This window comes from Felis catus, chromosome D2, assembly GCF_018350175.1.
Source record: "Felis catus isolate Fca126 chromosome D2, F.catus_Fca126_mat1.0, whole genome shotgun sequence".
In the NCBI taxonomy this organism is placed as follows: domain Eukaryota; kingdom Metazoa; phylum Chordata; class Mammalia; order Carnivora; family Felidae; genus Felis; species Felis catus.
In genome coordinates, this window is record NC_058378.1 from 47,063,499 (window position 1) to 47,086,533 (window position 23,035).

General features: G+C 51.2%; 1 non-coding gene across 1 annotated transcript; it reads right to left on the minus strand.

Moving 5' to 3' along the window:
• Positions 1-18,171: 18,171 nt before the first annotated feature.
• Positions 18,172-18,244, minus strand: TRNAR-CCU. Its single transcript has one exon. It is a non-coding gene; the product is annotated as a tRNA-Arg (tRNA).
• Positions 18,245-23,035: the final 4,791 nt, after the last annotated feature.

Consider the following 23,035-nt stretch of genomic DNA (forward strand, 5'->3'; position numbering starts at 1 on the left):
AGGAGGACTGTATCCTGCCTCACCCCCTGTCCTTGTGAGAGCCCAACTGGTTCTGTAGTGACTCTGGAAGCTGAGAACAACCGGACCAGTTTACAACTTCATCTATGAGGTCAGCCGGCCACCTCCAGGGGCCTCCCCTCCTTTCAAAGCCGGTCCTTCAGCAAGATGAAAATGCCACCTGTATTCTCAAGACTTCCTTTCTTACTTGGGTAGTGGGAGTCCCTGAATGCCAGATGCAGGGTTCTGTCTGATGCCAGTGCTGTAAGACTCTTGGGGGATTTGGGGTGAAGCTGGGTCAGTCAGAAGCTTTTGGGAGGAGACTGGCAGTGTTCCTTGTGAGCTCCCTGGTTCTGATGGCTTACTTGTCACTTACCTGCTGGCCCTGATCTTGAACTGGCCTTTGGAGGCGGTGTCTCACACTCTCCATCTGGACTCGATGTCTCCAGTCACTGCCGTGGGTTCCGGGCTCAGCTAGGTCCACCTTGGCTGGACCCAGTGTCTCTCTCCCAGCCTGACGCTCCCCCTCCTCACTTCCTCACTTTGGTACCAAAAGGGACGTGTCTACTAAGAGGCATTAGGGGCTGTGGCAGCTTCCCTGGCTGTGGTGTTCCGTCAGCCCTTATTAAATCCTTCTTAGGGATCTCCTTGGGTGGTCCCAGCGACACCAAGTCAAAGGGCTGATGCAGGTAATGCCTTTGGGAAGACTCCCAGGGATGTGGAATGTAGGACTGGGGGACTGGGCAGAGAAAACATGAGAGGCAAGTCAAGGATGCGTGACAGGTTACTGCCGAGGGAGGTGGTAGTCCATCTGGCCAGAACTTTCGGAAGAGCTTCTTTAAATGACTTTCAGAGATATCCTCCTGGGGCTCACATGGGGAGCAGCGCAACTTTTGTCTGTCCTCTTCCCACAGGGCAAACGTAGCCCGGGTATACACACCCCTACTGAGAGGCATGCAGTGTGGGGTCCAGGACAGGGAGGGGCAGTCCCCACAGGGCTTGTCTGTCACAGACGGAGGCAGCAGGAACCAGAGCGTGAGGTGTATACCATCAGATTGACATCGTGCTCGAAAGGTATCCAACACCATGGAACCAGGGGGTGCCAGGCTCTGGAATCTATCAACAGGCATGACACAGTCCGGTCCCGGAGCACTTCATGGCCTCTTGAGCAAGGCTGTTGCCATATCCAGTGCCCCTGGCTGGTGAGGCACCCCTTCTTGTCCCTTTATTGTGCCCACACTCCCCTTATCAAATGGAGCCTTGACTGCTTGTCTTGTCCGACTTCCCCCCGGGGCTATAAACCCCATGATGAAAAGCACTCACACAGACGAACAAACACCAGCATTCTCAGTGCTCTGCATGTATTAACTCACAGCAACCCAAGACACCAAAACTTCACAGCTGAGGAAAATGAAGCCCAGAGAAGTAAAGTGATTTGCCCAAGGTCACACAGGCAGTTCAATGCCAGCTACTGTGGCTCCAGAGCTGAGGCCCTGGACCATGACCCTCCTGGTCTTATAGGACAGCCAGCTGGGAGTGCTGCATTCACTGCAGAGTCACAGCACCTAGCCCAGTGCTCAGCCCAGGGAGCCGCGGTGTGGCTACAGGAAGGGCGAGGCACTACAGGAACACAGAGAAGGGACATGTCTTGCAGCCTGGACAATCGGGAAGGGAAGGAGGAGCGGGGGGAGAAGAGCTAAGGAGAAGAATGAGAGAGGGGCTGACAGGAGGGAAAAAAGGAGAGAGATGAGGGGGAAGAGGAGGGATGAGAGAAGAAGGGAGGGTTGAGGGGGGCTGGGGAGGAGACAGAGCCCTGCTCAGAGCTGTCTGGGGTGCATGGAGTGAAGGAGAAGCGGTGATGCCTGAGGCTACCACGTGGGTGGGGCTGATGCTGAGGGACATGATCCAGCAAAGGTGCGAAATCATCAACACGTTTAACCGGGGAATGTGACAAAACCAGAGCTGTCCCCGGCGTTGGCTGCCATGAGAGGCGGGCCTAGACCGAGGAGTCTGGGGCAGGGACAGTGGCCAGGAAGCTGCTGCAGGGACTCAGGGGAGCAAGAAAGACAGGGTATAACTTGGACGGAGGGAGGAGAGAGGGAGGAGGGGTGGGAGGAGGGGAGCGGGGAGGAGAAGGGAGGAGACAGTGGAAAGGTTCAGGCTTCTGTGGCTGCCAGAGGGTGGCACCCTCCCCATCCTGAAATCCAAACAACCATTTAATGAGTGCCTACTACATGCCAGGCCCCTGAAATACAATCTACCTTCATAATCATAGCAATGTCTCCAGGTGGGTTTGTCCCTCCTCATTTTACCTAGGAGAGAACTGTTGGAGCCTCAAGAAGTTCCCACTAGCAGCGATGACTGAGGGGGACAGACTCAGGGAGCCTGAGTGACTCCAGAGACCATGTTCTTCCCGTGCATCGTGGAATCCCACGCAGGTCATTTCGCTCAGCAAAGAGCATGACATGGTGACAGCTGACCAGGCTTTGTGAGTGTTGGAGTGGCTGAGTGCCAAACTACAAATCAAGCCGCATCACCACGAAAGCCAAAATAACAAACGCCGATGTGTGGTCTGCTTACTCCAGCTGTCTTAGCTCAACCGGATCTATTGACGATTTACTAATCCAGCCGATAGCCGAGGCTGGGCGGCTGACCCACAAACTACCAAGCCGAAGACGACACAGGCTTCTCCTGAGTCCTCGGCTCAGCCAGAGGTAGCTCACTAGTAGAACTGCTTTCCGAATCGGCATGATTTACCTGGCCGGGGGTGCCCTAGACAGCAGACCAGAAGGCATCCCCGGGCTCGCAGCCCTCTGTTGCAAATGCCTTTCCTCGCTCAGGCTTCCTCGTTGGACCTGATGACCATCTCCGTAAATTTCGTTGGTGACAAGCTACAGCGAGCTGAATGCTGGTACCCCAAGTTACGTCCACATCCTAATCTCCAGAACCTATAAATGGGAACTGGTTTAGACAAAAACCTTCCCTGCAGATTTCTCTCTGGGGATTTCTATTAAGGATCTTGTGATGAGGAAATCGTCCTGGAGTATCCTGCTGGACCCAAAGTCCAAAGACAAGTGTCCTTCTATAAGAGAAAGGTTGAGGGACATTCAAGACAGAAGAGGAAGAGGTGACGTAGCCACAGAGGCAGGGATCGGAACGGTGTGTCCACAGCTAAGGAGTGAATGGCTCCACTAGAAGCCAGAGGTGACACAGAAAGATCCTCCCTCTGGAACCTTGGGAGGGAGAGTGGCCTGGCCGACCCCTTGACTTTGGACTTGCGGCCTCCAAAACTGTGAGAATATGTGATGATCTGTTCGGAAGGTCATGGGAAAGGAACGCACAGTCTGGCTTGTGTTTGGGGCTGTGCAGGGCGAGTAGCTATTTGTGGGAGAATTTGTGACCTCATCCCTCAGGCCCACAAGCCCGTCGGGTCCTGCTCTGCCCTTGGCTGGAAAGGGAATCCCGAGGTTGCCTCTGCCTCTCTGGGCTGGAGCAAGATGAGAAATGGGCCTATTTATAAACAAATAGAGCCAGAGGGCGGGCACGGGGTTGGCCAAGGGCTTTACCAAAGTCAGAGGCCCTGTCCCTCGGGACAAGGGGCATTGCCGAAGCGGGTGGGAGCAGGGGGCACTTGGGGCCTCTCTGAGCAGTGGAGCTGTGGCCCATTTCTGAACAGCCTAACGCAGGAATGTCCAGCTGGCTTCCAAGTCATATCTGGTGTCTCGGGTGAAGGGCAGGCCCGGCTGGGTGGGAGGGGATTCTTTCCCGTTGCCTCATTGCTGCTCTCAGAAAGGAAGTGTGAGCGCCCGGGGCAGGCACCCTGCAAGCGGCCCGTGTCCCGTCTGTGGGCTGCTGTGCGCCCCCCTCCCACTCCTGCTGCCTCAAGGGCTGTGCTGTCACCACGAGTGGGCGACCGTGCTCCTCTGTGGTTCTCACTACAAAGACCACTCTCTCACAGGACCCGTCAGAGGGACGTACTGGGTGGTGTCCCAGCCAGGCTGTCCCATGGAGGGTGGGAAGCTGCACGGAAGTGCCAGGGATGTGGGTGGACAGAGACTCTCATCACTGGCTGAGTTGGACCAGGGTCCTTTCTCAGCTCGGCGGGTGCCGGGCCCAGCTGTCCAGAGGAGGTCACGGCACAGAGGCTGCCTCGCTCAGCCCCTCCCACAGGCCTGTGCCTGGGAGATGCCTGGCTCTCCTTCACCAGGGTTCCTAGCAGAAGGCTTTCCTCCATGTCGGGAGCAGGCCTCGAACACAGTTAGGAGGCCTGCCTCGTTTACAGCTGTGACCGTATCACATCTCTGAGTCGTGTACGTTTTAAGCACTTCCGCCTGTAGGAGTAAATTTCTGACTGAGTAGCTGCAGCAGGGGGAAGAACAGGGGCAAACATTCACCTGCTTGGGTCTGGAAGACACGAGCTTTAGTAAGCCTTGAATCCCTGCTCCGTCCCCTTCTTGCTGTGGGACCCTGGGTAAGTCATTCAACCTCTCCGAGCCTCATTTTTCTCATCTGTAAAATGAGGAGAGCGTGGCCCACTCCACCAAGCTGCTGGGGAGGTTAGATGGGACAGTATGTGTGACGGAGAAAGTCTACCAGAGCCTCCGGGGCCCAGTCCATCCCAGCTGCGCACCCAGTCTCATGGAGCACTCAGCACAGCACCTTGTACTCAGGACTGGCCTCTGTTGGCTGTGGACGCTCATGGGGACGCTCATGTATCTCACGTGGGACCTGCAGCCCACAGACTCCCTCTCCGCTCTCTCCTCCTGACTCTGGGCTCTGCCGGCTGGTCCCCATCAGGGATCCAGGATTTCAAGCCTAACACCAGACCTGTATCTTTCTCACTCACTTGTCAAGCTCTATCTCTCCTGCAGACGTCTGATGGCCATGACCTTCTCATATTGAAGTAAATGCAGAATCTGCATATGATAGGGAGTATCTACGGAAAAGGACCTGCCACCCCCCACCACAGAGCCATGGAACAGTGCTCCATGCTACGTACATGGCCTTGGCCAAGTCATTTTTTTCCCTCAGTTTCTTCATCTTTAAAATGGGCATAATCATGCCTATATCTCAGAGGAACCGTACATTGATTTTTCCTCACCTGGTCAGCCACCGCCATATAGTAGGTGCTCAGTTAACATTACGTTTCTCCCTCTCCTCTTACCCAGAATTCCACTTTGCATGAACACCGTGGCATGGCTCAGGCCCCAGGCACAAGAACAAGCTGGCTCAAGGAGGGCTCAGGACCCAAGAGACCCAAGGAAGGATGATGGGTTCTACCTCCCTTTCCTGGGTGCTGACTGTCCCAAGTCAGCACTCAGCTGAAGGAGTTCTTCCAATAGCAGGAGAAAGGGTGACGCCATCACTCCTCTGTCCAGAGCTGTGCTCGTCATCCCACTCAGACAGAACTGAACTTGATCTTCTTCCTGACCACCCCCTGCAACACACACACACATACCCCCCACCACCTCCCCTATTCTCTGGAGCATCCGGGTATGAGGCTGGCCAGTCCTCTTCGGCCCCCATGTCCCCTTGGTTGTCAAGACCTGTTGTGGGACTTCTGGCTGCCTCCCTCCTCCCTCTGCCACTTCCGGTCAGACCCTCACTGCACCTGCCACGCTGTCAGAACAGCCTCTTAGAGCTCCATCGGCCTTGCCCCTGCCCTTCCCAGACTACCCCACATCAGGAGGTCTCCCCGACAGGCAGCTCCAAGAACAAAGCAGGGCGATTGGGTGGATCTGGACACTGGCCCTCAGCCTGCAGTACAGGAGGGTCTCTAAGAATGCTTAGGTTTGGAACCTGCATTTGTCTTACAACCTTGAGCCTGGAGAAACAGACCCACACCTGCACGTTCAAACAACCCGGAGAAGAGTTCCACCACCCACTTAGGGTGCCTGTCGTGGCACCCACTCCCTCCAAGCCCCAGAAGCTGGCTCCTCACACACCTGGAACCGATCCGGAGCCAACAGCAGCACCTGCCCCAACACACGCACTCATGCTCACTCACACACACACACACACACACACACACACACGCTCACACCCATGTGCACACACTCGTATGTTCTTACACATCTGTCTCCATGGCAGGTAAAGAGGAAAGTGGAAGGGAAAGGCCGTGCCCCCGCTGTGTCCAGCTGGGAATGAGAAGCTCCGCCTTCGCGAGTGGCTGGCCACCGTGTTTCCTGCACACACGGGAGAGTGCCCATTGCCTCCAGCTCCGCCAGAGGACTCTTGGGAAATGCTCTTCCCAGACCCTCACACGGGGGAATGGCAGTGGCCAACAGCCTATGAGAGAGCCCAGTCTGACTCTAATGGCTGCAGCTCAGCACAGGCCAGGCGATGCGGGTCCACTCCCCCTGTCAGTCCCCGGGGCCGTGGGACAGGAAGGCGGTGCACCAGCACATCTAGAGCACCTGCTCTGAGCAGGCCCCGATCCCACCTGCCACTCCCACTGTGGGCATCATGGTTACAAGACAGCACCCCCTGGGCCCTTGCTGGAGAGGCACATTCTCAGAGCCGTCCCAGATCTGTGTTCAAGCAAGACTTCCTCCACTGACTAACGCAGAGAGCTCCCCCACACCACCACATCCGGTCCTCAAAGCGTCCTCTATGTCACAGCCAAACTTGCTCCTCCTCTGTGGGGGACTGCCAGGAAGCAGAAACCCAGGCAGCTGAGCCTCTGGGATCAAGCAGTCTTCACTCCGGCCCATCGCATTAATAACTATCATAATAACAAGCCTTGTCAGGAATGGTAGAGACAGGATTTGAACCCAGACCTGGTTACAGGTGTGGACAGCCATAAATCAACGTGAGCTGAGAATAACCTCGGTGGTTACCAGAGCCAACGGTACTCAGAGCCACAGTAAGAAGCGGGGGGCGAGCCAGCTCACCAGGTCCTCTCAGAGGTCCCTCCCCCAGCCTCTCATTCATCCTCAGGAAATCCCACAAAGTCTTCTCATATATTAATCACATTTGCAAAGCAGTGGACAGGGCAGTGTCACTCTTGCCCCGTTTGAGCTTCTCAGCAGCTCTGGCCACATGGGGAGGTCAGTGTCTAGAGACGGTGCTGTGGCGGAGGAGGGTTGTGTCCCCCAGACCTCAATAAGAAGGCAAAGTAGACCTGACCTGGGGTCTCCTTGGAGGAGGAGAGAAGCCCGGAGCAGTCAGGGCAAAGGTGGTCTGGATGTAGGTGGTGCTATTGAGACCTGAGGTATCTGGTAGTGTAGACGGAGGGTTGGGACAACAGAAATCCCAGGGCAAGCTCATGCCTGCTAAACCGTGAGTACTGGCTCCCATTAGAATTGATGCTAAGGCCCAGGCACCCACAGGAGGATGGGAGACTACAGTTGGGTGGCCAGGTGGCCAGGCCAGCCCCATCCACTGGTAGGGATGGTTCTGAAGATGGCCATCCCAGGATGGGCCTGGAAAGGACAGAAAGAGAGAGCCAGTGGCATCTGACAAAGAGGTCTTTAAAACAAAAAAAATTTAAAACATGACTCTCACGTAGGTAAAAAGATGTTCAGACAAATTAAATATGCTTAGGTCCATGCCTAGGTTAGAATCCCAGCTCCTCTACCTATAAAGCCTTGTGACTGTGGGCAAGTTTCCTGGCTACGGTGGGCTGAATGGTATCCCCTAAAATATATGTCCACATCCTAACTCCAAGAACTTGTGAAGGTGACTTTATTTGGAGAGTCTTCGCAGGCCCTAAAGCCAGTGGCAAAGTGTCCTTACAAGAGGCACTCAGAGGACAGAAGCGTACACAGAGGTGAAGCCGTGTGAAGATGGGGGCAGAGACTGGGGTGATGTGGGCACAAGCTGAGCATCACCTGGAGCCGCCAGAAACTGGCAGAGGCAGGGCATTTCTCCAGTAGGGTCTTGGAAGGCAGCTCAGCTCTCCAGGCACCTTGATCTTGGACTTCTGGACGCCAGAATGGTGAAAGAATAAACTTCTATGTTTCAAGCCATTCAGTGGTAATTTGTTACTGCAGCCACAGTGCAGTGGCATATAAAACAGGTTAATATCTGCCCTTTCCAGTTATAAGTTATAGAGGGCTAAAAAGGGAGCATTCATAAAAGAAAGAATGTAAGCATCCAACACTAGGAGATCGGCATAGGTCACGTGCGTTCATGTAAAGGAATAGCACGCAGCGGTACAAGAAGTTTAGGGACAATTGTCAGGGATGAAACAGATGTACACATCATAATATCAAGCCAGAGAATCAAAATATTAAATTATAAATGTATGTGAATCCAATTTTATTTTTATTTTTTTAATGTCTATTTATTTTTGAGAGAGACAGAGACAGAGAAAGAGTGTGAGTGGGGCGGGGCAGAGAAAGAGGGAGACACAGAATCCGAAGCAGGCTCCAGGCTCTGAGCTGTCAGCACAGAGCCCCATGTGGGGCTCATACCCATGGAACATAGGATCACGACCTGAGCCGAAGTCAGACGCTCAACTGACTGAGCCACCCAGGAGCCCCAGATCCAATTTTATTTTTAAAAGTCTGCCAAAAAAAGGGAAAAAATCACATTGACGGTCTTTGGGCACTATGACACCAGTTCTGTCTTTTCTTCTTTGGTATTTTCTGTATTTTCTAAATTCTCCTCAGTGAGTATTACTTTTATTATAGACGATGAAGGCGCTATCCTGAAATTTTCTTCCTGCATCTATCAGAGTTGTGCAAGAGTATCTAGAGGCCCACTTTGCTTCCAGCAAAGTCCTTACAGCACCCCCATGGGTCGCTCCTGCTGTTGCTCATTTTGTAGGTGAGAAAACCAGGCACCAAGAGGTGATGGCCCAACCCCAGAGCCAACCCGGGGCCAAATCTGGGAGAGGACCGTCTCCGACCTGCCTTCTGAGACTTGCTGGGCCCAAGAACCCATAAGGACGGCCACCGCTTTGTCCTCACTTCCCTTCCCTGACCACCCCCAGGGCTTGGCTGTGTCCTTCAAGCCAGGGTGGCAGATCAAAGTCTCAAGTGCCCTCCAGGCAGAGATAAATAACAGAGAGCGTGATCCTAGGATTCCGGTTTCTTATTTTTAAATGAAATGAAGGATAAATCATTTCTGCTAACTGTTTTTACCTGGCTGCAGGAAATGATGCATCGCCATCTTTTAAAAGAAAATTAAGCCTTTAATTCCATGGCACATGTAATAAAATGGCACTTCAGCTCTCTGCCCTGAATATATGGCCCGTCGTGTCCTAATTTACTATTTCGACGCTGCCTGAAATGTTCTGAAGTTATTAATGTGGCAATATATTCAAGCACAAAACCCGGCCTTCAAACGCTGCGAAGCACTCAATTAACACAATGGATGGCCGTGTGGAAGCCAAAGAGGTAGCGGCAAGAGGCACGCCACGCGAGCCCGGCTGGGGTGCCACTGCGAATCGGAGCCTCAGTTTCTTCCTCTGGAGAACAGAGATGGTGGTACCTAGTTCACAGGTGGCCCTGAGATCCCGAGGAACACCCTTGTCCTCCCTTACCTGGATCTCTGGCTGCACTACCACCTCATCTCTGCCAAGGATGCCCCAAATGCCAATCTCTTTATCCTGCCTCCCTCGCAGCCCTCCCGTGGGTTCAACCTCACGGGGAGTGGTTCAGTCCCGGCCTCTGAGCTGGCGCGTCCCACTGCACTTTGAAGAGCAGGCACTTATGACCGGGGAACCGGCCCAACGATCCATGCAAAGATGTACTGGGACGAAGTTGCGACATAAGAGAAAGGACGGGGGCCTGGGGCTTCTGTGCCCGTCTGCTTCTGCCCTTCTCCCCTCTCCCCCACAGCGTGTGGCACTAACCAGCATGGCCATGGCCAACTTCCAGCCGACATCACAAGCTCTTCTGGGTGGCTAGCAGCCGGAGCCGCCGCTGCGTGTGTGCGTCTGGATGGGGCCACCTGAATGAGAGCCCTTCTGTTGTGCAGAAACTTCCAAACAGGCCCAAAGGTGCTTCTGGGGTCCCTGGGGTCAGGGACTCCAGATCGTTCTGGGGTCCAGCCCCCTGGAAGGTACAAGGCAGCCCTGCCATCCTACCCCTTCTCCAGGGTAAGGCTCATCTCTTGTTCGAGGGACAGGGAGTAGGGATGGCACGTTTAACCCTCAGCAAACTCACGAAAGGAATTACCGACCTATGTTTGCAGAAGGCGAATGTCTGCTTCTCAAGTGCGGACATGATCGCTTAGCCATGGGTGTGAGCAAAGCTCCAGCTGATTACCAGAGCCGGTGGCCCAAGGAGAAGCTGACAGCCACTACTGAGACCAATCTTCTCGAGGAGCCAACTGCCAAGTGACTAGAGCAAATTATTTGCATAGCAATAGCCCCTCTCTCATGGGATTGTTGTGATTATTGAAGTGAGCCAATACATGGCGATCACTCAGTCACAGACACGTGGTCACCACTGGTTAACCGTGGCTACTGGGCCATTGCACGGTGACTTCCCAAAACATACACATACCGCATGTACCTGGCAGACAGTGAGTAAATGCTCAATACTAGGAGGCCTGCTTGAATCTCTTCTTCCTCATCCCTCACACCCAAGCCTTCAGAGCCAGATTCTATCCCAAGTGATCTCCTCCCTGGTCTCCTTGAGTCTCTGGGCCACTGTCTGTCTCACCAGGACCTGCACATGTCCCTCTGACTGACCCCCTGCCCCCGTCTCATTCTACAACATTCTGTATTCCATTCAGCAACTGGAGGAGTCTTTTTAAAATGCACATCAGATCCTTTTGGCCCCCTGATTGAACCCACCGTTGGCTTCCCATAACACTGGATGAAATGTAAACACTGTGCCTGGCCTTCAAGGCTCCACACTTTCAACTCGAACTCCCCACCCTAACCCCCAAATTTAAGTTTTGGGAAAGCAGGGACCCTGTCTGTCTTCTTCACTGCTATATCCCCATTGCCTGGCCCATGATGATTACAAGACAAATGTTTCTAGAATAAAAGAAGGCCACAAACCCAGGCAAACTCACTATATATTGCATTGTACCACTGAACGGGGCAGTGAGCACTCATGAAAATAAATCACTGCAACTAAGCTAAGTTCAATTCCTCCTCCTAAACTGGGAGCCTGTGGGGCTCGGGGGAGTGAGGAAAGAGTTTGTGCGTACCCAACTATATTTCCAAGGGGCCAAGGTGGCCTGAAAGAGAAGTGGCCGTAGAGGGGCCACCACATTCAGCTGCACAGGCTGTGGGCTGCACAAATCCGGGAATGCCACTGATGCAGCATAGGGTGCTCCTAGAGTTTCCAGGTGGGGCATTGCAGCAGACTTGGCATCCCCAACCTGCTCCATTGGGAGTGAGCCCCACTGAGCCCCCTCCCTCAGCCCTGTCCAGACCCTTCTGTGCTCCTTTGCCCTCACCTGGTTTCCTTCTTAAGAATTCTCAGAGCAATAAACCAAAGAAAAATTCAAGTGATCCTCACCTGGGGAGGAGGGAGGATGGAGCATCAGACAGGGATTGTGCAGACTTGGGCACGATCAAACCCAGCCTTCAATCCTGTCTCTGCTGCTTACGGTCTGTGTGCCCTTGAACACATCACTTTTCTGGGCCGTGGGCTGCCAGCGCACAGAGACACTCAGAAAATCTGAGCTGGGCTGAACTGGGTATCCGTATGGCAGGGCTGGTGGAGAGATGGGAAACACAGCAATTCCACCAGTGTGAGGAGCTTCGCTTCACAAGAGAGTCAGCACGCACTTGCTGGTCTGCAGTCACCATGATGGTGAGCACGAAGTTACCATTATTCCTTCGTGCACATGAGGCCACTGTAGCTCAAAAGGGTCAACGGCTGCCCCAGTTCCCACTGTGCTGACGGTGAGACAGTGATGTAGCCTGGCCCTAGGGATGAGCCTTACAGCTCTTGTGAGGCAGCGGTATGCCCAAGGCCAAGGGGGATAGTAGTCAGAGACTTTGATCTTGAAGACTCGGCCCACAGGGCTCTCTCCAGCCCCACCCCATTCCACACCTGCCTTCCAGTCCTCTCTGTGGGGTCCATCCCAGTGCCTAAAATTGGAGTGGGAGGGAGGGTAGGCCTCCTGAAAACAAAATCCCGACCCTATAACTGAACTTGGCTGTCAAGTCACAGCCTGACACTAAGTCTGAAACCCTGGGACATCACTGACAGTGCTGATGACAGCCCAGCTGGGAGAGCAGCTATATTTAGCCACATGCTTGACCTAAGATGTTATCAGGAGCAGAACCACAAGGTTGGGGAGCGGGAGGGAGGGGTAGAGAGAGCCCCCACCCTGTGCCGCCCCAGCTGTGCAGCCTTGATTAACTGCTCGGGTAAGTTTCCACTTTCTGAACAATCTTTGTTCCCAGTGTTAGGGAGACTTTGCGATTTGCCAAGCAATTCTGGTCTGGAGCTCCATATGCAGCAGGAGGTGTTCGGCACAAGAGAGGTAAGAAGTGTGCTGGCCGTGGGTCACAAAGCCAGGCTTTGCTTCTGTGTGTCCGGGTGCCTGCACCGGCGGGCAGTCTCTGTGCGGTGCATCGGTGCTGGGAAGGGGGCCTGGGCTGTGCCGCAGGCTGGATCCAAATCCCAGATAATGATGCTCCCCGCCTCATACAATTTTTGAAAATATCAAATGAAATAGGACCTGAAAAGTGTGCAGCACAATACACTCTGCGACTTTCTCTCCCCTTCTGTCTCCTACTAGGTGGGATTTCGTCCATCTCTCCCCATTCTGCGGATGAGGAAACAGAACACAACACTCAGAGAGGGTGCTCTGCCTAAGGTCTCGACCGGGGGCTCAGCAATATTTGTGTTGCAGACACATCAATATTTCCCATCTCTGGGTTTGACCTGTGTTAAATGGTCCAAGAAAATCGAGGTTGGGGGCGGAGGTGGTGGTGCTAATTTCCCAGAAGCAATCTTACCTCTGCTCTTTGAAGTGTCACGAAATTGGCTGGAGATTGCTCCGGTCAGCAGCAAGGCCCAAGGCTGCTGAAAACACTTTTAGCACCTGATTAAAAAGGAGGCTTCTTTTCCCGGGCAATTACCAGCCTGCATCTCATGATCTCATCCCAAAGACAGAAAGAAGAAAGATGGAAGGCTGGCCTCCAGATACTCACCCCGCAAAATGCTGAATGGCCTGGCCATGCCTACTGGGGGTTATGCCGGGCACAGCTTGGGCGAGGTGATCAGAGCTGCTGCGTTTGCCATGGGGTTCACCTGTGTCCTTTCCAACTCTGACAGAGGCCTCCCACGTGGGCTGTGGCAGCTGTGGTCTCAGTCATAACCAGGGACATTTCTGTGTATATCAGGCCCCATTTCCTACAACTCATTGTAGCAAGAAGCTGTAAAAAGGAAATACTCAATGCTGCCAGAGATGTGGTCAAACAGGCAGGCTTTCCCATTGCTGGCGGCAGTGGAAAGCAATTTGGCAAGATGTATGCATACAGAGCTTAATAATGTGCATCTCTGCTCCGGTAATTACACATCTGCAAATACATCTTAAGGCAGTGAGTCCAAACAAGAGTAAATCTTACCTACAAACATCTTTATGGTGGCATTTTTCTAAGGAGCCAAATACATTGAAATCCCAGAGTATGGAATATTAAGCCATTAAAAATAATGTTTCACGGGGCATCTGGGTGGCTCAGTCAATTAAGCATCTGACTCTTGATTTCAGCTCAGGCCGTGATCGCAAGGTTGTGGATCGAGGCCTGCATTGGGCTCAGCGCTGAGCGTGGTACCTGCTTAAGATTCTCTCTCTCTCCCTCTGCCCCTCTCCCCGACTCGCACTCTCTCTCTCTGTCTCTCTCTGTCTCTCTCTGTCTCTGTCTCTGTCTGTCTCTCTTGCGCTCTCGCTCTCCATAGCAATGGAGAGAACATGACCTGCAATGTCAGCAGCCCACCAGCAGGGGGCTGAGGGACAAAGCTGGGTGGGGGCCAGGGCTGTGTATGTATCTCAGAGTCCCCAGTAGCCAGAAACAGAAGTGGGGACACAGGAACGTTAAATGAATGAGTGGACGCATCCGTAGGCCCATTCTTGGCCCTCTTTGCAGCGTTAAATTGGGAAATGGGATTTTCTGGGCAGTGATGGTGGAGTTTACATGCATTAGATCCCGCCATGGAAGAACAGTCCATAGCTAGTGCTATGGTCTCTGGTAGATCACTCTAAAGGCCAATTCCATCCGACTGCTCTGCAGAAGAGAGAAGCCAGCACTGGGGTTTGTCGCACACACACCACATAACTCTGGACCCGGCTCCTTCCCTCTCAGGGCCTGCATTTCCCCAGAAGTAGAATGAGGAGGTAAGATGATCTCCTTCCATGATGCTATGATCCCATTAAGGATCACTTGAATATATAATGAATTCTCAACACGGACGCTCTTCTAAAATATGAGATATTTGTTTCTTATGTTGTACATAGTAATGTGTACAAAGAACTTAGGGTAAGATCCTTAGAAAATTTTCTAATTAGAAAATAAGATCCTTAGAAAATCCTTAGAGCTAAGGAGTGAGCTAACAGTGGAAATCAGCTTCTTGTTATCTTTTCGGTAAGATAATAATGCAAAGTCTGACCCCCAGGCCTGCCCATGGTGCACACACACACACACACACACACACACTCACATTCATACATGCATGCATATTCTGTCATACTCACACACACATCCATATACATTTCATCATCACCTCCACTCCCTCCCCACCCCCCACAAATTACTGTATTGTAAGTGTACGTGGAAAATGTTTAGGAATGAGCCCAGCCAATGGAACGTAAAAGGAAAAGATGAAACTTGGGTCTGAATTAGGAGGAAATGACACTGGGGAAATGGAGGCCACAAGCTCCCTGGGGGGTTTAAAATAGATCAAAGTCTGGGCTATTTTTGTCTTTCTGGGGCGGGAAGCATTCAGGGGTGATGGTACTGACTTTTTGCCCAGAACACTTACTAAGGGCAAAGAGGCATCCTGGCACTGCTTTCTGTTGTCTAAACTGGTGGCCCCAATCACCAGGGCAGGGTCTGTTCAAAGACACTTCTCTTAAGGACTACAACATACCATTCTCTTAATCTGAGCTGTTTCTCACTGAGGGCCAACCTCACGTCAAGTATGGAATACACATTGTTTATTTAATCTGTACCAAAACTGCCAGGTCAATATTATTATGCCCACTTAATAGAGAAGATCACTGAGGCAGAGGGTGGATTAACAATGTGCCCATATCATATAACTAATAAGAGACCAAACTGGACTATGCAGTCAGGGGTCACCCCTTTTCTCTCCTCTGGCTGCCTCGCCATCCCCTTTCATCCGGAAGGGTTGGGAGAGCATGGATGGGTGGCCAACATTCCTTACAGGAGGTGGAAAACATTCCCTGAGGTCACAGCTCTGCCTTTAAGTCTTGCTCCTTGTTCAAGCCCAGCCGCTCTGGAGGTTTCCTCTCTACTCTGGGCTGACCTGGCATTTCGACAACAATCTCTTTTAATAGTTCCTGCAGGGTGTGACCCGGGTCTGGTGGTTTGATCTTGCTCCAAATTAGAACTTCAGTCAATGGCAGTCCTGTTTTCTGGTGTACACAATTCTCGTGGATGACATCCATGGGTGGTGACATCATATTTATGTCCGATTTGCCTACTTGGGCAATCCTTTGTTCTTCCCCTTTAGTGTAATTTAGAATCCTCGACTTTAATTGTAGGACTTTTGTCTGGCAGGGGGTGGTGGGGGTCAATGGTTGTCTTTAGATGGGGGTCATTTATGTGCTTATTAGCCAAATATCCTCTAATTTATACGAGCAGCATATATTTCTTTCCTTCTATCCCTGGATCTCCACATCCGTGGCAGTGAAGCTCGAGGCGGGGATAAGAACCTCCTGAACACCCAGACTCCACGCCCATCCTTCTCCACCCCTATGTTCTCTGGGGAAGTTCATGGGAGTTCTTAGACCCAGAGTCTGGAACCATGGCTTTGAGTTCTAGCTCTGAGCCCCATTCAGTGTCTGACTTTGGGCAAGTCATGCTGTTCTCTGGGTCTTGCTTCCCACCTATGAAACATAAGGGATAAAAGAGGTAATGTGTGAAAATGCTTTGTGAAGACCCGCAGCTGCAGGGGAATCTTCTGGAGGGCTTGAAAAACAGAACTCTCTGGGGACCACCCGCAGAGTCTGACCCAGCGGAGCCTGAGAATCTGAGTTTCTAACGAGCCCCAGGATGCTGATGCTGCTGTTTCAGAGTCCACACCTGGCGAACGGCTGGCTGGGAGCGAACGGACACACTGTGAGAGATGCATTATGGCGACGCAGGGCAGGGTCTCGACGCCTCACCACCACCCACCCACTTTAGGGCCGTGTTTCCTCACCCCAGATAAGTATCATCTGCGGAACTCGTGCGAAAACAAAACAAAACAGATTCTCCTGCGCCGACCCAGACTTACCAACAAGTTCCAAGGGAGAGGCCTGGTAATCTGCATTGGAACAAGCCGCCTGGCCAGTCTTATCATCAAGATGGTTGGGAAACACGGTAGCTTAACCGCTGGTTCTAGATGCAGAGGCTTTCTGCGAAAGCAAATGGTCCATGTCCCCTCCAAGTGGGGACGTGGCTAATAAGTGACAGCCTCTTTTCCACAAGGGAAAGGTGTCCCCAGCCCACCAGCGGATACCTTGTAAGGCATGCAAGCCAGACTTCAGGGGTTTCTGATGGCCTCAGGACAAGTGTCAGAGAAGGAAGAGGACCTGAGTGGACTTCAGTGTGGTCCTCATCACCAAAAGAAACCTGCCCAAAGCAGCACACTCATTCACTTTTACACAGGCACCTATGTCCCATCTCCGGCCCCCAAAGTTCCCCACACCAAGGAGACAATAGCACGGCTTGAAGCGATGGTTGCCATCCTGGCTGCACATCACACTTGCCCTCCCCTGTATGTGTGGCCGAGCGCGGCCCCAGACCGATTAAATCAGACACGTAAGAGGACATGCAGCATCACCGTGTGTGGTGCTCCATGGGCGACCACAGTTTGCAGCTGGCCCTGCTTTAGAGGGAAGACGTGGGCACAGCTGGCACTCTCACAGCTGCACACCTTCCCAGGGTCTCACCCTTGGTCACCCGGCGGGCCCATCAAAAGACATGGTTACAGACCATACGGCATGTTCAACAAGAAGACTCTCCTTTAAAATAGGGGCGCCTGGGTGGCTCAGTCGGTTAAGCGTCTGACTTCGGCTTGGGTCATGATCTCACGGTCCATGAGTTCGAGCCCCGCATCGGACTCTGTGCTGACGGCTCACAGCCTGGAGCCTGTTTCGGATTCTGTGTCTCCCTCTCTCTCTGACCCTCCCCCGTTCATGCTCTGTCTCTCTGTGTCTCAAAAATAAATAAACATTAAAAAATTTTTTAATAATAAAATAAAATAAAATAAAATAAAGCCCCATTAAGTGATGTCTTTAAGTTCTGACATTTTTGAAAAGATGCTCACCGTCACTAATCATTCAGGGAATGCAAATCAAAACCACAATGAGATACCACCTCATGCCCATTAGGATGGCTACTAGCAAAAGCGTTTTAAAGACAAGAAGAAGTGTTGGTGAGGATGTAGGGAAGTTGGAGCCCTTACGCGCTGTTGGTGGGAATGTCAAGTGATGCAGCCACTATGAAAAACCACATGGCAGCTCCTCAGAAAATTAGAGAGCCAATCTCACTTCCAGGCATATGCCCAAAAGAAATGAAAACAAGATCTTGAACAGCTATCTGCACACCCATGTGCATAGCAGCACTATTCATAATAGCCAAAAGGTGGAAACAACCCAAGTGTCCATGAATAGATGAACGGGTACAGAAAATATGATATATACACACAGTGGAATATTATTCAGCCCTTAAAAAGGAAGGAAATTCTGACTCAGGCTACAACATGGATGAACCTTGAGGATATTATGTTAAGTGCAACAAGCCAGTCACAAAAAGACAAATACCTCATGATTCCACTTACATGAGGTACCTGGAGTTGTGAGATTCAGAGAGACAGAACGTAGAATGGGGGTTGCCAGGGCCTGAGGGGAGGCAGGAAGGGGGAGTTATTGTTTAAGGGGTGCAGAGTTCCCGTCTGGGATGCTGAAAAAGTTCTGGAGATGGATGGTGGCGACTGTTACCCAACAGAGTGAACACACTTAAGGCCACAGAATTGTACACATAAAAATGGTTAAGATGATAATTTTGTTTTTAAGTAGGTTCCACGCCCAACGTGGGGCTTGAACTCACGGCCCTGGGATCAGGAGTCACATGCTCTACCGACTGAGCCAGCCAGGAGCCTCAGTTAAGACGATAAATTTTACGTTAAATGTACTTAACCACAATTTTTTTAATGACATTTATTTAAAAAAAAATAACCTGCTCTTTTATGGAGATGACTAGGGTCTCCTCCACGATAAGGTGGATTTTATTTGAACCACGTGCCGAAGTCAGGACTAATGCTAAGGCAAGCGTGGCATGCATGTGTCAGTTTTCAAAACAGCTCCTACCAAAGGCACTAGAGAATCCAGGAGACATTCCATCCTCTTCCCAAACACAGAAACAACCTGCAAGGGAAAAATTGTAAGTGAAGAAAGTCTCAGAAGGTCATATATCAATGCCAGGCACATGTTTATATGATTGTGTTTTGCTCACTCACCCCCGATACTTTCATCCATTCGTTTACTCTTTCACTGTACAATTGCCAGGCACCGGGGCAGGAGGTACCCAGAGCACGGTCTCTACCTTGGTGAGCTCACGGCCCAGCAGGTCCTTTTGGGGAGAAGTGGGCCAGGGAGGGGCACGAAGGAAGAGGACAAGTAAGGGAGGACCGGAGACAGGAGAGCCATGGAAGCTCTCACAGGCTGCAGTGGAACGATTGAAGGGAAACAGATGGAGAAAGTTCCCTGTGGAGCCTTGTCTGGGGACAAGGCTTCCAGGAGGCCCTAGGCTGTATCTGGTGCCCATCCCCCAGCACACAGGAGGGACCCAGCAAATGTCGTCTTATGACGTGTCAGAGCAGGGCTAATTTTTTTTTTAATTTTTTTAAGTGTTCATTTATTTTTGAGAGAGAGAGACAGACAGAGTGTGAGCCAGGGAGGCTCCTCAGAGAGAGAGGGAGACACGGAATCTGAAGAAGTCTCCAGGCTCTGAGCTGTCAGCACAGAGCCTGACACAGGGCTCGAACCCACGGACCGTGAGATCATGACCTGAACCAAAGTCGGATGCCCAACCGACTGAGCCACCCAGGCACCCCAGAGCAGGGCTAATTTTATGAGAAGCACAAAAATGCCACCTGATCTGGGCCTGGGAATGAGTTTAAAAAGCAGCCCAAGCTGCGCATGCCTCTTGGCCTGGGTGGAGGTCGGCGGGAGAGACAGAGGAGGCCCTGCCCACCCACCGTGGGGTGCTGGGAGGCCTCACTACCCATCCGAGACATTTCGGAGGGACAGCGCCTCTGCACAACTCTCTCTTCTCTAAGCCAGCGATGGATTGTTTTCATTTCATTCGGAATGAACAGCAAGACTAAACTGAGTCCAATTTCTGATCAGTGTCATTTCTCAGGCTTGCTCAGAGAAGACAAAATCCATTAAACTACCCGCCTGCTCCCCTATGAGAGGCACTGAGCTCCCCGTGGCAGCGAGATGGGAGCTCTTGAGGGTAAAGACTCATTTTATGTGGATCAGTGACTGGCTTATTGTAGGTGCTTAATAAATATTCAATCATAACAATCTTAATTACTGGATTACATCATGTCTGTCTTAGGGTGGGATATAAATAAATAATGTCATAATAATAATGAAGCTCTCACGGAGCGCTGCTCAGTTTGAGTTCCCACCACTTCGCAGGCAGTTTTAATAAATTTGGGTGGATTTCATATTTCATGAAGACATATCTGCTCACAGCAGGTACATGCTTCTGAAGATAAGCCTTATTTAGTATTAATGCCGGTAGGACACGTCCTGGTTTATGTCCTAGTCAAGGTTTAATTCAACACAACACGGCTCCCGGTTCTGCAAGTATTCGACGGTGTCCAGCAGCAAAGAGGGTGGCGGAGCTGGGGGTTCGGGGCCCTGGTTTTAGGGGAGACATTGAGACAGGCTAGCTCTGCTGCGATCAGCCATCCCTCTCCAACACCGTCTAAACCATCCCCTGCTTAGAAAGCAATTGCAAACACCAAAATCTTCATCCTGACAGGTTAGGTAAAGGAGTGAAGTTACCTGATGGATGGTAGGAGGGTGTGTGCCTTATCTGAAGGGGCAGCCTCAGCCCCAGCACCTCCTCCCACGCATGAATGCTACCCAGTGGTGCCCAATCTTCCGTTAAAAAGAACCAGAAATGCTGCTCTTGCCACAAAAATCTCCTGGTCTTTAAAAGCCACTAACCGATCCAGATTCTGTTAGAACAAAACCCTCCCACAGCCTTCTGGGCCACATCCGGCCATGGACCACTCTAGGCAAATCTGGGGCTTAGAGCTAAGAGCCAGGGATGTGCAAGCAAAGGTATATGCTGGTCGCTCCACGAAGGTCAGGAAAGAGCCAGAAATCACCCACCTTAATTGTTGAGCACCTGAGGTCTGTACTACCTCTGTTATCTGCTCTATCAGTCATGTGACTTCCATAAATCCCTAAGACCCTCCTCCCTCTGCTGGAAAGTGAAGGGTCACAAGGTGGCAGAGCCTTCTTCAAAGGGCTGCACTAAGAACCAGCATCCCATAAAGTGATGGGGGAGCATTCTGCAGACCAGACAGCCCCACTGGTGCCAACAGAACGGTGACTAGTGGATGCCGGGAAGCTGTGAGAGAGTTCCCTGAAGTCTGGCCTCTGGAAGCCTCGGGAAGCTTCTGGAAACTTGTCTTGGGGTTTGGGGATCAAAATGTCCCAGTTAGGGAAGCTGGAGGGGAAACGGTAACCTGCAAAGCCAGTCGTCTGAGAGTGTACAGATTGACCCTGTCTCCACCTTGCAAGTTGCTTGAGTCAGTCCCTGTCCCACTGTGGCTGTCCTCTTCCTTCTCTGTGCCCTAAAAGTGGATAGGAGAATGCAAATGAACCTCCTCTGGTGGAGCTGAGGTGCCTGAATGAAGTCTTGGTGTCCTCTTTCCCCCCCAACAGGAAACTAGATTAAAAGTATATGAGCTGGGCAGCCCATCTGTGGTTGTGAGCACCCCCCACCTCCTTCCTGGGACCCTCTGCAGCAAAGGCAATGCCCTGGGGACTTTGGGATATGCAAGCGTCCAGGAAACAGTATCTGCCTCAGACACGGTCATCACATCACAGCACTGCCCGCAGGGGAGTGACCTCCCCAGCCCTTGGGAGAAAGTAGACAGCTACGGGCTTTCTAGAGAAACTCCTCCTGCACCGGGGTATTTTTAGCCCCACCATCCCATATAGCCATTCCAGGGGTGTTAACATCATGGGTGAAATTAGCCACTCACCTTTGCCAGGGGAAGGTGGCTCCAGCAAGGCTAGTGGGGTGGGGGAACTGAAGGTGCCCCACTAAAACTCTGGACTCAAGTTTCCTGCAAGTTGGTCCAACTATGATCTCTTGTCAAAAGTAGGAACAGGTTTTCTTCACCCTGCTGCAAATCATCTCAGTGAAAAATGCATTAGCGTGATTTTTAAAAAGAAAAAATCAACACACACATATTCCACTTATGAAACAGCATCTGTTGGTTTTAGGTATCTTTTATACCTAATGCTTAGTGATACATTACTGGGGAACTTTTTTTACATAGCTACCTTTTTACAGGGTTTTTTTTTTCTTTCCTTGAACATACACATTTTTACTTGGTTACTTAACAATCTACCATAAATACTTTCTTCTATTTTAAGCCTTCAATTTTTAAGCATAGGCTGAGCCAACCAAACTCTAAAAGTGAACATTTAATTGTTTCTGATGTTTTGTACACCTGCCAACATTTGTAGAGATGTTGGCCTTCTTGAAGCTACTTTATATCAAATAACCCTAAGTGAGGTTACCAGACAGACTGGAGTCTACGGGATGGGCCAGGCAGACCCGGGTGCCACCTCCTGTGCCACGTGGCCCCAGGGACAGTCTCAGATCTCACCCTGGCTCCCACAGAGCCTCCTGACTGCCGATTTCTCTGACTTCCCTGCAGCGTCTCTCTCCTTCCCCGGAGCTCCCACCTCCCCCCCAGCTCACCCTGACCCTCTCTTTCCACTCTTCCTCTCCTCCCTGCCCCAGAGAATTTTCTGTTTCTTTTTTTAATTACGGGACTTTCCAAATGTATACAAAAGTTCAAAAGATAGTATAGCAAATGCCCAACGCCAAAAATCATGTTTCACGTACTCCGATCCATGACCCCATATACTGCATTACTTAGAAGTAAGTCCCAGATACCATCTCATTTCATTCATAAATATTAGTGCGGGTCTTGCTAAATAATAAAGCTTCGTTCTTTAACATACCATGGTCATGCCTAAAACATTACTGCAATCCCTGAATACCATCAAATACCCAGGCAACACTCAAAATTTTCAAGTTTTATGAATGTTTGCTGTATTTGTTGGAATCAGAATCCCAAATGAGTCTAAATGTGGCATTTAATTGGTGTGTCTTTTTAGTGTCCTTTAATCAAGTGATTCTACTTGCCTCGATTTCAATGGTTTAGGTGTAAAAGAAATTGGTCACTTGCCCTGTAGAGTTTTCTATACCCCAGATTTTTCTCTGTGCTTCCTCACGGTGTCATTTAATGATTTTCTCTGTCCCTGGTATTCCTTTAATCTGGTGGTTAAATCCAGAGTTAGAGACTTGTTCGGATTTAGGCTTGGGGTTTTTTTGGCAAGAATACTTCCTGGGCAATATGTATTTTCTTTGGGGGCCCCATGGAGGATTGTCATCTTGACCTACTATTCTGCCAGGGGTTTGAAAATGATAATATTTAGTTCTACCCTTCCCTCCTTATTAGAGAAACTTTCCTTCATCCATCCTTTGGGTCCCTGAACTATTTTGTACAGCTCATACAGGAAAGTCAGGTGAGGTACTCAACCCTGCTCCACTTTTCAAAAGAAGAAAGCCACCCCCTACACCTGCCCAGGGGACCACGGAAGGTGGCTTGAGGTTTTTTTT